We start from the raw sequence: 14,946 nt of genomic DNA on the forward strand, positions 1-14,946 counted from the left end.
GTTCTAGTTCCCAGATGCCCATCATTATGATGAGTTTACATTGCCATTTTTGATACCATATCTTACTTCTGACTCATATGAAACTCAGCTAATTTTTTAAACCCTGTTATTACGCCAGGGTACTTATCTGCATTGGAAATTGGTCCTGTTTTCATTACTAACCAGCAGAGATCAACCCACACAATGAGATGTGCCTAAAAAACAAGATTGAGGCCCGTCAAAGATGTCTACACTAGATTTTCAGGAAGTCTGAGAACCGCAACGATGCCCTGGTGCCAGAATTCTCCTCTACTGAGTGAGAAGTTGCAGATCCTACTTATAAACGTCAAGTCTAAACCTCAGCTGAAGTGTCTGGAAGTGATGGAGCAAGAGTGGCTGTAACTTGGCATAGCTTTTATGATAATGCAAGTTAATGCACTTTGAGCCCAGCAAGTATCATTTCATTTAATCGTCACAACTACCTTTTGAGGGGGGTACTGATTTTACCAATACCCTGATTTATAGATGAGAAAACTGAGACACTGAAATTAATAACTTGCCCCAAGTTTAGACAAATTTTAAGGGAGAAAAAACACAGACTGTTTGACTCCAAAACTCATCCACCTGATTGCTATAATCACGTGCCTTCTCAAGTCCATTGCTGGCTGCCCAGGAATGTTCCTTGAGAAGGAAAAAGATATATCTGCCCTAACACATTATTCTTAAATTCTCCTGTAAAAATTAATCATCGAAAAGAGAAAGAGTGAGAGAAATAAAGAAAGAGAGGGGAGGGAGAGAGAGGAAGAAAGAGGGAGAGAAGAAGGCAAGGAAGGAAGAAAAAAGGGATGGATGAGAAAGAAAGAAAAAGAGGGAAAAGATTAACTTCTCCCACAGGATCAGATTAGCAGGGACATTCTCTGGGATCCTTTTATGAAAATCCTGATCCCAACCTGATAAATCACTACAATCTCCATTTCAGATGTCAAATAGGGACTGTGCTTGGCAATAAATAGCACTTTGTTTGTTTCTGCATCTTTTCCCATCCTTCCCAACAGGAGTTCACTACATTTTATCTGATGGTCTGACTCAGAGGATGAGCTCTAGGTTATGTGGTTCACACCCAGACAGTGAGCTGGCAGAAAAGTTCTGCATGGCAGTCTGCTGGGCTGGACCACACAGCCTGACTGTGTCTTGCCCAGGCAGCAGTAAGGCTGTTACTCTCGCCACCTTCAGGAATCCCAGGCCTCGAGGAGGGACCTGTCATAGACTGGAAAGAAACCTGCATTAATCAGTGGTGAGGAAGAGACTATCTCGGATTCTAGCCCAGTGAGGACACAATTCCCTAGTGTAAAGAATCCTTTCTCCCATGCTCTCCCCTCTTGTTTCATAAGGAAATTTGTTTTTTTTTATGTTTCCACCTATATAAAAGGATTCATTTTTTTCTTTTTATTTTGTCTGTGTTGCTTCTCTCTGTGTGCCTTCTTTCTGTATTCACTATGTACCTCCGAAGGAAATAACCAAACCATGTAACAATAAAATTGGAATTATTAGTTTGCTGGAACTTTCCTGTTTCATTTACCGAGATGACTGATGGTCAAATAATTGAGAAGCAATCTATGTAATAACAAAAGTAGGAAACAACAGTACATCTCTTATTTTTATTTGTTTCTGGCCTTTCCGCCTGTGGGATCCTAGTTCCTGGACAAAGAATCAAACCCATGCCCCCTGTATTGGGAATTTGGAGTCTTAACCTCTGGACTGCCAGGGAAATTCAACAGTACACTTCTTAAGCATTTAGAGAGAGTTTAGATGTAATTTTCACCTCATTTTTCTTCCATTTAAACTGGAATTCAAGGTCTTTTCTCACAAAAGAGCCCCAGTTTGCTAAACTTTGTTACCAGTTGAGATCCCAAAGTGTTGATACCACATAGACTGACTTGTTCTTTCAATAACTTTGCTTTTGTTCCTATACAGAAGTTACTAGATAAAATGTCCTAATCTTACAGATTCAGTATAGCGTAAAGTCAGATAAAAATAAACGGGTTAAATACAGTCCTTACAAAGATTTCCAATCACAGACCCAAAATTGCACTCAGAGAAAACTGAAGTATCTTTTCCCTTGAAAATCCTTCCAACTTATTTGGTAAAAATTCTATGAATATCTAAAACAGCAATGTTGGGACTTCCCTGGCCATCCAGTGGTCAAGACCCTGTGCTTCTAATGCAGGGGGTGCAGGTTCGGTCCCTGGTTGGGGAACTAAGATCCCACATGCCAAAGAGAAGAAAAAAGAAATTAAAATAGCGTGCTTTAAGTCATCTTTTCCGGTACTGATCACAGAGTAGTATTTCCCTGTGAGGGGAGATTCCTCATGGGGGATGAGAAAGTCACAGGGAACTCTTTTCAGACTCTAAAACCTAGCTAGTTCTTGGAAGGACCTTTTCATCCCAGAGGTATTGCAGCTGACATAAGAGTTTTCCTACTTTAGGGGTGGGTAGTTCTAACAACCCCAGTGGAATGCAAGATGTTGCAGGAAAATATGGTCCACGGTGACAGCAGTGAGGAGTGAGAAGGCAAACGACCTATGTGAGATTCTTCAGTCTCAATCTTTGCTATTTGACCCTTGATCCAAAGACACAGGGTTTGTGCCACTTGATCCAGGAGATAAATTTGTTCAACTCCAGTCTGTGTTCTATTAGCCCCTGAATTTGGTTCCTTAGAAATGCTGCTGACTGTCACTTTATAGATGCTTCGGCTCATTCAAATGGTGGATTGATGGTCTCTGAGCTTTGGGTGACTCTGTTCATAGAATGTGCTCAGACTCACAAATAACCCTGATGGTGATGGAGATAAAATAATCTGAGTGCAGCTTATGTATGAACCCCACTCTCCAGAGCCAGCAACAAGATATCTCTGATCTCAGGTGTGGCTTCACCCTTCATCCCGAGGAGGATTCTCCCATAGCTGCTTAACTCCTAATCCATGACGGCACGGGCTCCTTTGTACACTTTTCCTGTGTCTCAATGGTTTTAAAAGATCTTTAGTTAATTTAATCAGAGAAAGGGGGCAAACAAGAAAAACAGATCCAGTGGAAGAGAATTCTCAGGAGGGAAATGCCAAAAGCTGCTTCAAATGTCAAAAGAGAAGCAGTTCAGATTTATATTTGTATATTCTTTCATTCGATCTATCCAGCGGGCCTGAAACAAATTATTCTTCTATAGATGAGAAAATGGATGTTCAAAGTAAACAAACAACTTCTGACCCTCAAACCAGTATCTTTCCACTGACTTTCCCATCCGCTGAAGAACTGACAAGGAAGATGTGAGCGTGGCATTGATCTCTCCAGACTCTTTTCTGGGGGATGCAAAGGGCTGATTTCTCTTTGTCGGTCCTCTCTGATTTTCTCCATCTTTATACTCTCCTCCTACCTTCCCCACTCCCCACTAGATATTGGCTCAGAAACACGTTATCAAGGGAGCATAGCATTTCTACTGCGTAATCGGCTTCCTAAGCAAGTACTGCAGATGGTGACTGCAGCCATGAAATTAAAAGACGCTTACTCCTTGGAAGAAAAGTTATGACCAACCTAGATAGCATATTCAAAAGCAGAGACATTACTTTGCCGACTAAGGTCCGTCTAGTCAAGGCTATGGTTTTTCCTGTGGTCATGTATGGATGTGAGAGTTGGACTGTGAAGAAGGCTGAGCACCAAGGAATTGATGCGTTTGAACTGTGGTGTTGGAGAAGACTCTTGAGGGTCCCTTGGACTGCAAGGAGATCCAACCAGTCCATTCTGAAGGAGCTCAACCCTGGGATTTCTTTGGAAGGAATGATGCTAAAGCTGAAGCTCCAATACTTTGGACACCTCATGCAAAGAGTTGACTCATTGGAAAAGACTCTGATGCTGGGAGAGATTGGGGGCAGGAGGAGAAGGGGACGGCCCAGGATGAGATGGCTGGATGGCATCACGGACTTGATGGACGTGAGTCTGAGTGAACTCCGGGAGATGGTGGTGGACAGGGAGGCCTGGTGTGCTGTGATTCATGGGGTCGCAAAGAGTCGGACACGACTGAGTGACTGAACTGAACTGAACTGAACTGAACTGAAGCAAGTACCCTAAGAAACACTCTATACTGTTGCACTTTGGCTCCTTTGTACTTTCTAGTTGTTCTTTCTTTCTTTCTTTTTTAGTTTTTTATTTTTTTAATTTTAAAATCTCTAATTCTTACATGCGTTCCCAAACATGAACCCCCTTCCCACCTCCCTCCCCATAACATCTCTGTGGGTCATCCCCATGCACCAGCCCCAAGCATGCTGTATCCTGCGTCAGACATAGACTGACGATTCAATTCTTACATGATAGTATACATGTTAGAATGCCATTCTCCCAAATCATCCCACCCTCTCGCTCTCCCTCCGAGTCCAAAAGTCCGTTATACACATCTGTGTCTTTTTTTCCTGTCTTGCATACAGGGTCGTCATTGCCATCTTTCTAAATTCCATATATATGTGTTAGTACACTGTATTGATGTTTTTCTTTCTGGCTTACTTCACTCTGTATAATCGGCTCCAGTTTCATCCATCTCATCAGAACTGATTCAAATGAATTCTTTTTAATGGCTGAGTAATACTCCATTGTGTATATGTACCACAGCTTTCTTATCCATTCATCTGCTGATGGACATCTAGGTTGTTTCCATGTCCTGGCTATTATAAACAGTGCTGCGATGAACATTGGGGTACATGTGTCTCTTTCAATTCTGGTTTCCTTGGTGTGTATGCCCAGCAGTGGGATTGCAAATAGAACTACCTTATGACCTAGCTGTTCTTTCAATCAACAAACATGAATGAAACCAGTATTTACTGGATAAAAAAAAAAAACCTTGTGCTACATGTGACAAGGATGCAATGATATCATCCCAGCCTAAGGTAATATCAGCCTACCAAGGTAGATTTAGTAATCCATTCCACAACCTTGCATTGAGCATGTTATTGACTTCTTAATCTAGGCACTGCCAGCTGCTGAGTTAGAAAGAATAAGCATCTGAAATGGATCTTGACTGTATAGCACAGGGAACTCTTCTCAGTGCTCCGTGGTGACCTAAACGAGAAGGAAATCCAAAAAAGAGGGGATGTATGTATATGTATTGTTGATTCACTTTGCTGTACAGCAGAAACCAACACAATGTTGTAAAGCAACTAAACTCCAATAAAAAAAATTTTTATAAGTTGATGAAATGGATCCTGAAGGATAAGCTGGATGTCAACATAGGGTGTGATATACTCCATATGGAAAGTGACTAGAATCAGGAACTTGGGGACTTTTCAGGGCATCTAAGATGATCTATGCAATTGAAACATGTGTAGATGAGGAAGGGGAGTAAGAAGATGATGGAACCGAGGAAAGAACCACTTTGGACATCAAGTTAAAGTATTTGGATTATGTAAGTGTGATTTTTGAAGATCTTCCTGTATAAGTAAATAAAAGGATCAGACATTTATTTCTTATGCCTCTTACTAGATTATAAGCTACCAGAATAAAGTGAGTGGCTCAGATAGCTAAGCCACTTCTCCCACGCCTGCCAGTCACTAAGAGAAAGAGACCCCTGTGCAATGTCTAATGTTATCTGGTCCCTTTAAAAAATGAGCCTAGAATAACCACGACTCCTCCCTCCTAGGGAAGCCCTCCTGGCACTATTTTAACCGGGTAATGAATTAAGCCCTGCTGAACTGCTCTCATAAATCAACTTGGAACTTTGGGACAGAATATGGAGTCAGACATGGGGGCTCTGAAAGTCACCTAAAAAGACAAGAGGGGAAAGAAAGAGGAATCAGTGTTGAGCCTCAGAAAGGATTCAGAGTTGAGTTGGCCACAAAAATGGAAGAAGCATAGAAGCTTCTCTCTCTTGGAGCCTAGTTATTGTTGGCAAGCACTAGAGATTCTGCTGCAAGGACCTCCCATGGTGTCCAGCACAAAAAATAAAAAAAGATGAGTCTGTGCTGGTGTTTTCCTTTTAATTAGGGTTATTTATAGAGCAGAGAATGCTGTGCTTATGCATTGCATGTTTTCTTTCTCAGTGCTCATCGTCAGCTTTTTCTGGACTTCTCACTACAGGAACAGAGAGGCAACCGACCGCTTCTGGTTAGTGCCCATCTGAGACTTGGTCGGCACATGGAGGGGAGAGTCCAGAAACCTCTGCTGAGTCAGGTGGAGATTGAGCTGAGTCTTAAGAAGCGCAAGTTCTTGAGGTCCTGCCGCTTCTGTTCCAGAGAAGATGGGAACTGCTGACATGCACTGGATGCCCCTGGGAAGGGACTCTCTGGGATTAGCCGGGGCTATGACCCAGGAACCTCAGGAGACAAGGAGAAGAAATTGCAGATAAATTCCCCATGAAGAAGCTGACGGCTCTGAGAACTGAAGGAAACAACTGGCATATCTGTCCCCCGACAGCTCCAGGGTTTACAGAAGGGGGTGAGTGGCCCTAAGTGTATTGCTGTTGACTGAAAAGAGTCCTGGACAAGGAATCAGGAATTAAAATGCTAGTCCTGGCTCTACCATTAAAAAGGAATCCTGGATCAGTCACTTGCCCATCACTTCTGGTCCTCAATTTCTCTTTCTGTAAAACGAAGAGGCTTAGAAACTATGACCTATGGGAGTCTGAGCTACTTTCACATCTTATGCATCTGGAAGTTCTCTGAGAGGAGGTCAGATTCACTCCCTATCTCTTCAAAGCATCTTGGCCAGAGCATTGCATTTCCCAGCATGCACTTGCCCAGAAGCGTGTGAAATGGTACCTACTTCAGACAAAAGGGAAAGAGACATAGTGGATGAGAACTGCCCGCGTGACACCGGGTATATAGAGATGCGTTAACAGATATGTCATGAATACACACCCCTGGAATGCCTTACCCTATTGTTTGATATGAATAATTCTTTATCTCTCTGAAGAGAGAAGTGCGTGTGCTTCCAAAGGTAAGAAAAGTAACATAATTACCCAGTAAACAATCACACAAATGTAAGAGCATAACGGCAAAAAACTGAAAGGAAAGTTGATGTCCACCAAGCCCCTCGTGGTCTCCACGTCATGGTGGTGTTCCGTTGCCTCCCCACACCACATCCCAACTCTCCTGCTCATTAAATGGCCTCTACGCACACTTTGCCTTTGCCTCGGGCACTGGTGGGGAAAAGAACAAAGGTAAAAGGTCACAGGAGAAGATTCTTGAGAATGAATGACCAGCTAAACAAGAAGGGGAGGAGAAAGAAGGGAAGGGGAGGAGAGACAAGAGACCAGAGGGAATATTGCCTAAGGTGGACAGGACAGAAGAGGTAAGCTTGGCCTGTGCAGACTACCTTTGATGTGCAGGCTGAGCTCAGCAACAGCCCTTCCCTCCTTTCCCCGAGCAGAGGAACCCACCCTTGGTACCCTTCCTTCCTGCTCCCATGGCTGTCCCATAACCTCCACCCGCATCTCATATTCTGTTTCTGAGCAGCCACTCTCGGAAGTGAATAGCATCGTTCCCATATTCTCACACAGATGTAAACAGTTCTCACTGTCATGCTGACTGTGGGCAGACCTCCTTCTGTCTGCCTCCTTCAGTCTCTGCTGAAGATAAAGACCAAAAGAACGGTGGGAAACTGTTTTTCCAGGGACCCAGGCACCAAAGACCAAATCTCCGATTTGGAGCACGGCTGAGAAAGGTAGAAGAAAGATTGGCAAGGCTGTAAATGAGCTTAGAGAATCTGGTAGATACGCTTGCTTATAGGAGAGTTCCAGCGATTCACTGTGTTTTACCTAGGAGCTTGCTCCTGCCGGTCAGTCTGCTTTAAGACCTTTGTAACTTCTGTAGCTATCCTTTAAGAGGGAACTGCGAGCCTTTCCTCAAATTGTACTATCATCGATTTGCAAAACCGAAGCCCATCTCTGCTCAACCAAGTTTCATCTGACCCCAAACAATTTAGGGACTGCTGCTGGTCACCGGCATGGCATTTAGAATTCCCAAAAGAAATATGAAAAGAAGTACTCATCCTTGAAAGACTGGTTCCAACAACCTCACAGCAATTTTTCAATTCTGTTAGCCCACAGAAGGCTTACAGATCTCTTCTGACACTAGAACACAAACCAGGATTGATATATGTGATAGAAATGGCCCGAAGGAGTTCAGTATCGAAGCTCTGGAATTTCACCCGAATTCAAAAACATCACAGCCTGATTTCTTTGTAGTCAAGTCTAATGTTTTTCTATCTCTTCTTCTTACCAACTTTGAAACAATAGGCCTGACGGTAGAATAGTTTCTTTGTTTAGCTCACAAGTGGGGAGAGGGCATAGCCTTACCACAAGAAGCAAAGACACTTACAGTACAGCAACAGGTTTAGACACACCTGTTCTCACACCAAGGCTCTGCTGCTGCTGCTGCTGCTGCTGCTGCTAAGTCGCGTCAGTCGTATCCAACTCTGTGCGACCCCATAGATGGCAGCCCACACAACCCTAAAGTCTAAACCCTTCCATAACTTCCTCACCAGAAACATTCTGAACTGGAGACTTTTGCACACAGAAGAGCAAGGATCATCTGTACATTTCTCTCCACGTGGACCAGCACTAAGGGGCCTCTCATCTAGGCCTTCTTACATCTCTTAAGATTTCCAACTTACATTTTCTACATTTTTGATTCTTAGGAAGCTGGGGCTCCATTCAACCTCTTCCTACTCCTGAGAAACACATCTATCCATTAATACACATTCTTTCCTTTTTTTTTTTTTCTTAGTCCAAAACGTCCTATATTTCTGAATCAGCAGCTATACACAGTTGGCATACCTGAGACTTTTTTTTTTTTTTCATTTGACAATTCCTAGCTTTTTTCTCCAGTTTTACTGAGATACAATTTACATATAGCATTCTATTAGTGGGCTTCCCTGGTGGCTCAGACAGTAAAGAATCTGCCTGCAATGCGGGAGACTCCGGTTCGATCTCTGGGTCACGAAGATCCCCTAGAAAAGGGAATGGCAACCCACTCCAGTAAATTTGCCTGGGAAATCCCATGGACAGAGGAGCCTGGCAGGCTATATAGTCCATGGGGTCACAAAAAGTCAACATGACTAAGCAACTCTGAGAGAGATTCTGTTAGTACAAGATGCGAAACGCAATGACTTGTTATGTGTATATATTTGTAAAATGATCACAGTAAGTACAGTTAATACCCATCATCTCACATAACTATATTTTTTTCTGTGAGATGACAGATTCTGCCAGTTAGAGCCTTACCCCTAATTTTTTTCTGCCATTGCTCCAGTAAAGAAAAGCTTAGGAAGGTATTGTGAAGTCACCATTGCTAATCCTGATTCAGTAGAAGATCCACTCTATGGTTTAAACTCCTTCCAGCCTCTCCCTGTAACACTTCTTTCTGATTCTTCAGTTTCCCTTAGAAAGGAGTCTTTAGTTTCATCTCGATGTTGTTGGGATACTAATATTTTTCAGTCGTTAACTTTCTCCCTACAATGTCAGCTGCAAAAGTTCTTGATTTGTACCCTTATCTCCACGGTAGGTTTTGATCTGTTAATAATCTGGAAAATGGTGAGGTGAAAAGACTTGACAGCAAGGCGCTTCCCTGGTGGCTCAGTGGTAAAGAATCCAGCAGTCAGTGCAAGGCACGTGGGTTTGATCCCTGATCCAGGAAGATCCCACATGCCTCGGAGCAACGAAGCACATGGGCCACAACTATTGAGCCTATGCTCTGGATCCCATGGGCCACAACAAAAAAAGCCACCATAGTGAGAAGTCCACACACCGCAACTAGAGCAAAAGCCCACGCAGTGACAAAGACCCAGCACAGCCAAGAATAAATAAATAAGTAACAGAGCACCTTAAAAAAAAAAAAAATACTTGACAGCAAAATGAAGAGAATTCGCAGGCTGGTATTTGTATTGCCTTCTGTTCGTTAAAACATTTCTGTCTTCCAAGGAATCTTGATGGCCAAGGAGAATGCAGCCAGGCACCCTGACCTATGATTCAGCAACCCCCCCAACCCCACCCCATGTTTGGTGAAATTACAGCTGAGCTGAGACACTGCACACACATTCTCCTGTTCTTAGTATTATTACATGACTGTTGCTTAGAACTGACCTGACTCCCACCATTGAAAGATAAAAAGTTATTTGAAGAAGAGTGAGTCCGAACCAAAATGAATGGTGATAGTCTTGTTTTGCAGTATGTTAAGTCACAGCCGTTCCCACTAAGCATCAGTTTATCAAACATCTCTGGTGAGCACAGTGATTTCTAATGCCTGCCTAAGGAACCACTTATTTTAAGAAGTATTAAATACATCTACATTCAAGGACATTGTAAAAAACGGACAGACCTTTGAGTTTGTAACGGAATGTTGTCCAAGGGATATATAGTAATCCAGGTAAATTTCCTTTCTTTCTTCTTTCCTTCCTTCCTCAGCTCCTTTCTTCCTTCCTTTCTCTTCTTTCTTTTTCCCTTTGTCTACCATCCCTTGATCCAAATGGCTAGCTTAAAACCAAAAGAATAAAGGCTCTGCTATGACCTACAAGACCTGAAATAATCTGATTCCTGTTACATTTCCAACCTACTCTCCTGTCTCTGTCTCCCCCTCCCCTTAATCAATTTTTTTGATCATATGGCCTGAAATATATCATTTCCTTCCCTGCCAATCTTTCACACACTGTCCCCTCAACTTGGAATGCTCTTTGCCATCTGTAAACTATAACTGACAACCATACAATCTTCAGATCACAAAGATACCATGTCTTTTGAAGAGAAGCCTTCTCTGTTGTCGCCGGACTAATTCATGGTAAACATCGTTGGCTTTTGTGCCCCTGCGTCCATTCAACCTTCTAATAATAAGCCTATCCCATCCTTTTGGGGGCCTAGGCTCTCCTTCAATCATAGACCCCACATCTTATTCTGATGGGGCTCCAACGAGCACAGGCCAAGGCCAAAGCCTAAGCAGTTGCCATGGAAATGGGTTAATTACCCAATCAGACTTTTTTCTGAGAATGTTACTATAAATATCCTCAGCCTTTTCCACTGGCCTTGAAGTTGAGATGTAAGATCTAGAGCCTTCGTATCTACAAGAGCCTTGCATAAGCTGTGCATGGTATGCAGACGATAGAAGCAGAGCTGAGAAACCACATTCGATGGCTTTGGAAACCCTACTGCCTGATATGTCTAAAGACTTCAACTGTTTAATCATGTAAGCAAACAGAATTCTTTTTTTTCCTTAAGCCAACTTGATTTGGACTTTCATTTTCAAGAGAAAGTCCTGTGTTTTCTTGCATTTTGGCAGCTGTGACATGGGCCAGCATTTGTTCAGTGTCTTCCATCAAAATTAGAAATTCTAAGAGAGTTGAAACCCTCTGAATCTTATTTATTGTTGTTTTCCAGTTTCTAGTATGATATGGAGCACACATTCGAGTATCAACATTTTTGATATTGTAAATCAACTATACTTCAATAATAGTTAAATGAATACCAAAAAATAAATTTTTTAAAAGCCCAAGCTTTCCACTTGGGCTACAGAACATTATGATATGATATGCTAAGCTTTAACTTTTCAAACCAGAAATAATTAGTCGTAGATCAAGTACTCATAATTTTGTTCATCTTTCCATGTTGTTTCGAAGCTCTTTTAGAGCCAAAAGAGGAAAATGTTGAAGAAATAGCTTATCCAGAAGTGCAAGAGCTACTCTAGGGTAAATGGCATAACTTAGTTAATCATGTATTTTTAGAAAGAAACTTTAGACGTTGGAGTCTTAAGCTAACAATTTCTCCAACAGAATACTAGACTGTTTTAGGAAATGAAGAAAAAGGAAGGAGAGGTTTTATTATTAAAAGAATATACCATTATTTTAGGAGGACATAAAGAGAAAAACAAAAACAATGGAATCATTGTAAACAGAAATGCTAGTAGAGAATTTGAAATATCTATGTCTCAAAGAGTTGATCTCTAGCAATCCGGCCTGCCTAGGAAATTCAAAAGCAAATGGAATCTTTTGCAAAATGAAAATGCTTTTGAGTCACACAAACAGAATGGGGCAATCAAATATTAATCAAAATTGCCCAAAACCTGGAAAAAATTAGAAGGAAGAGTAGTATTTTCTTTCAATTGTTATTGACTAGGTCTGCTCAAGGACACGTTCATTGCCTTGGGGGAATTTGTGCATATCTGACTTTCCTATTACAATTTGATTAGAGCCCAGATGCTATAAAGTTTCAGGTTAACTAGCACATTTCTGTCTAGTAGAGAAGAAAATCTGAAAGATTACAGTTTTATCGTCCTGGTGGACATTAACTGATTTGGGCCCCATCCTAGAAAGCTTATTCTAACATTCTTTTTTGTTTGTTTGTTTATAAAACATCCAGTTCCTTGAAGCTGTCCCCTCTGAAGCAGCACTACCGTCATACTGATTCTCTCACCGATGAAAACTTACGAATAATGTTGGAGAGGTAATCTTTTTGTATGTGAATGAGACTCATGTTTTTAACATTTTTTTTGAAACTTTGTTATTTAATATTGTTCAAAATGTCTTGTGTGTATGTGCTCAGTCGCTCAGTCATGTCTGACTCTTTGCAATCTCATGGACGATAATCCACCAGGCTCCTCTGTCCATGGGATTTCCCAGGCGAGAATACTGGGGTGGGTTGCCATTTTCTCCTCCAGGGGACCTTCCCCACCCAGGGATTGAACCCAAATCTCCTTCATCTCCTACACTGGCAGGCAGATTCTTCGCCACTAAGAAGAGATTGTTTTTAACTTTTTGAAAATTATTCTTTAACCGTTGTGGAGGTTCCAATGAGATGCCTGCTGCTGCTAAGTCGCTTCAGTCGTGTCCGACTCTGTGCGACCCCATAGACGGCAGCCCACCAGGCTCCCTCCCATCCCTGGGATTCTCCAGGTAAGAACACTGGAGTGGGTTGCCATTTCCTTCTCCAATGCATGAAAGTGAAAAGTGATGCCTACAGAGCTAATTAAACAGAATTGTCTAAATATTCATTTCATGAATTAAGTCCAGGAATGAATTTAAAGTTCATTTCATGGATTAAACTGTCTTTTCTTGGTTCTTAGAGTGATTCTCAAGGGGAATGGCAACTTAACCTGTCCTGACTCCTTTTCTGATCTTTTACCCCTAGATTTTGTGGTTTTTTTGTTTCTATACTTAGTCAGGTTTGGTTGTGGGTCTGTTCTGTGCATGGCTAATGAGTTATTCCCTATAGATGGCTGCAAGATTGGGCATCTAATTTTATCATCTGACCATTTGGTGATTTCCCTTGGATGATGGACACCTATTCTAAGGTGAGAACAGCAGAGAATGTGGTTTGCTAATTTTTGTGTCTTTCTGTCTACTTTTGAGTTCAAATAAAAATTACATATCCTCTGAGAAAGAAAACTAATCTTTTAGATCTAAGGTGGTGAGTTTTTCTGTTTACTTTGACCCATGGCTAAAGCTGTAAAACGGAAGCCAGGGCATCTCTGTGTATAAGGGAGGAAACTATTTACTTCTCAGTGTGTGAATGTAAAATATCTTTCTACCTATAAAATCTATTAAGAAATTAGATAATAATGTATTTTAATTAAAAGAGCTTAAGTTTAGAGAGAATAAATGCTTATATATATCTAACATTTTCCCAGAATTCAGAATATTTTCCTAGAAAATAAAGAAACTCAGCACCTAATATTTTACATATATATATAAATGGAATATAAAGTTATTTTCATAGAAACAGCTAGCCCAGAAGTATTTTTATGTAAAAGTCTAAGTTTACATAATTAGAGTGAATACCATCCTGGTTTGGTCATTTTGTTTGAAAATAACCATATTTTCAAATCCTGGTTTTGTTAGTGTTAGACATATAATATAAGCATATACTTTATTTTTATAAAATTTGACTTTTAACTAAATTAAAATATAATTCCAATAAAGTTTTAACATGTTCTATAATGTTTCAGTTCAAAAATTAGCTGCAAGATTCTTAGTTAACTTTAACTAGACCTGTTATTAAATTAATGATTAATCTCTGTTCCCCTAAATAGCTTCAAAGTAAAATACAATATTAAAACATTGATGATAATATGTATCATAACCTGTATACTTTTGTTTCTGTTATGGAATGACTGTACCTTTGGGTCATATTAATGAATATGTTCATTTTGCCACTGTAAGAAGTTGTAGGACTTCCCTGGAGTTCCAGTGCTTAAGAATCTACCTGCCAATGAAGGGGACACAGGTTCCAACTCTGCTCTGAGAAGATTCCGCATGTGGTGGGGCAGCTAAGCCCATGGGCCACAACCACTGAAGCCTGCATGCCTAGCGTCTGTGCTCTGTGATGAGAGGAGCCACCACAAAGAGAAGCCGGAGAGCCGCAACTAGAGAAATCCCACGTGCAGCAACGAAGACCCAGTGCAGCCAAAAACAATAAATAAAATAAAATAAAAACAACTTTTGAAAAAGTTGTAAAATGGGTGTGTGTGACTGCAAGCAGTTGTACCATGTATATCCTATCCTTGCAATTCTGCTTAAATGCTTGAGAATGGACAAATAATTATCAATCACTTCCCTCCCAGTTTTTCTCCTATGAACCCAGAAGTTAGTTAATTTAGTTACAAGTTGCAGTAAATATGGGTGCTCAATACCGCACCAGCAGAGAGAGAGGCGGGAGAATACAACTGTGTTTGCGTATTGATGGAATGTATTTTGGTTTATCAAGAACATGAGGGTAGGCCAGCAGTGCAGACACCCAGGGAAGAGCCGATGCTGCAGTTCAATCCCACCTATTGGCAGAATTCCCTCTTGTTGAAAAGAGGTCAGGCTTCTGTTCTATTCAAGCCTGCAGCTGATTGGGTACAGCCCACCTCCCATGGTAGAGTGCAATCTGCTTTCCTCAAAATCCACCAATTTAAATGTTAATCTCATCCAGAAACACCCTCACCAGAATATTCAGAATAGCATCTGT

General features: G+C 41.3%; 1 long non-coding RNA gene across 2 annotated transcripts; it reads left to right on the plus strand.

Annotated features, from left to right (window-relative positions):
- On the plus strand, positions 12,870-14,179 carry LOC106503726. Of its 2 annotated transcripts, none has more exons than XR_001917463.1 (3): positions 12,870-12,890; positions 13,210-13,288; positions 14,160-14,179. It is a non-coding gene; the product is annotated as an uncharacterized LOC106503726 (long non-coding RNA). The 2 variants fall into 2 exon arrangements; XR_001297436.2 differs by having other exon boundaries at positions 14,157-14,176.

The sequence above is a fragment of the Capra hircus genome, chromosome 29, assembly GCF_001704415.2.
Source record: "Capra hircus breed San Clemente chromosome 29, ASM170441v1, whole genome shotgun sequence".
NCBI lineage: Eukaryota > Metazoa > Chordata > Mammalia > Artiodactyla > Bovidae > Capra > Capra hircus.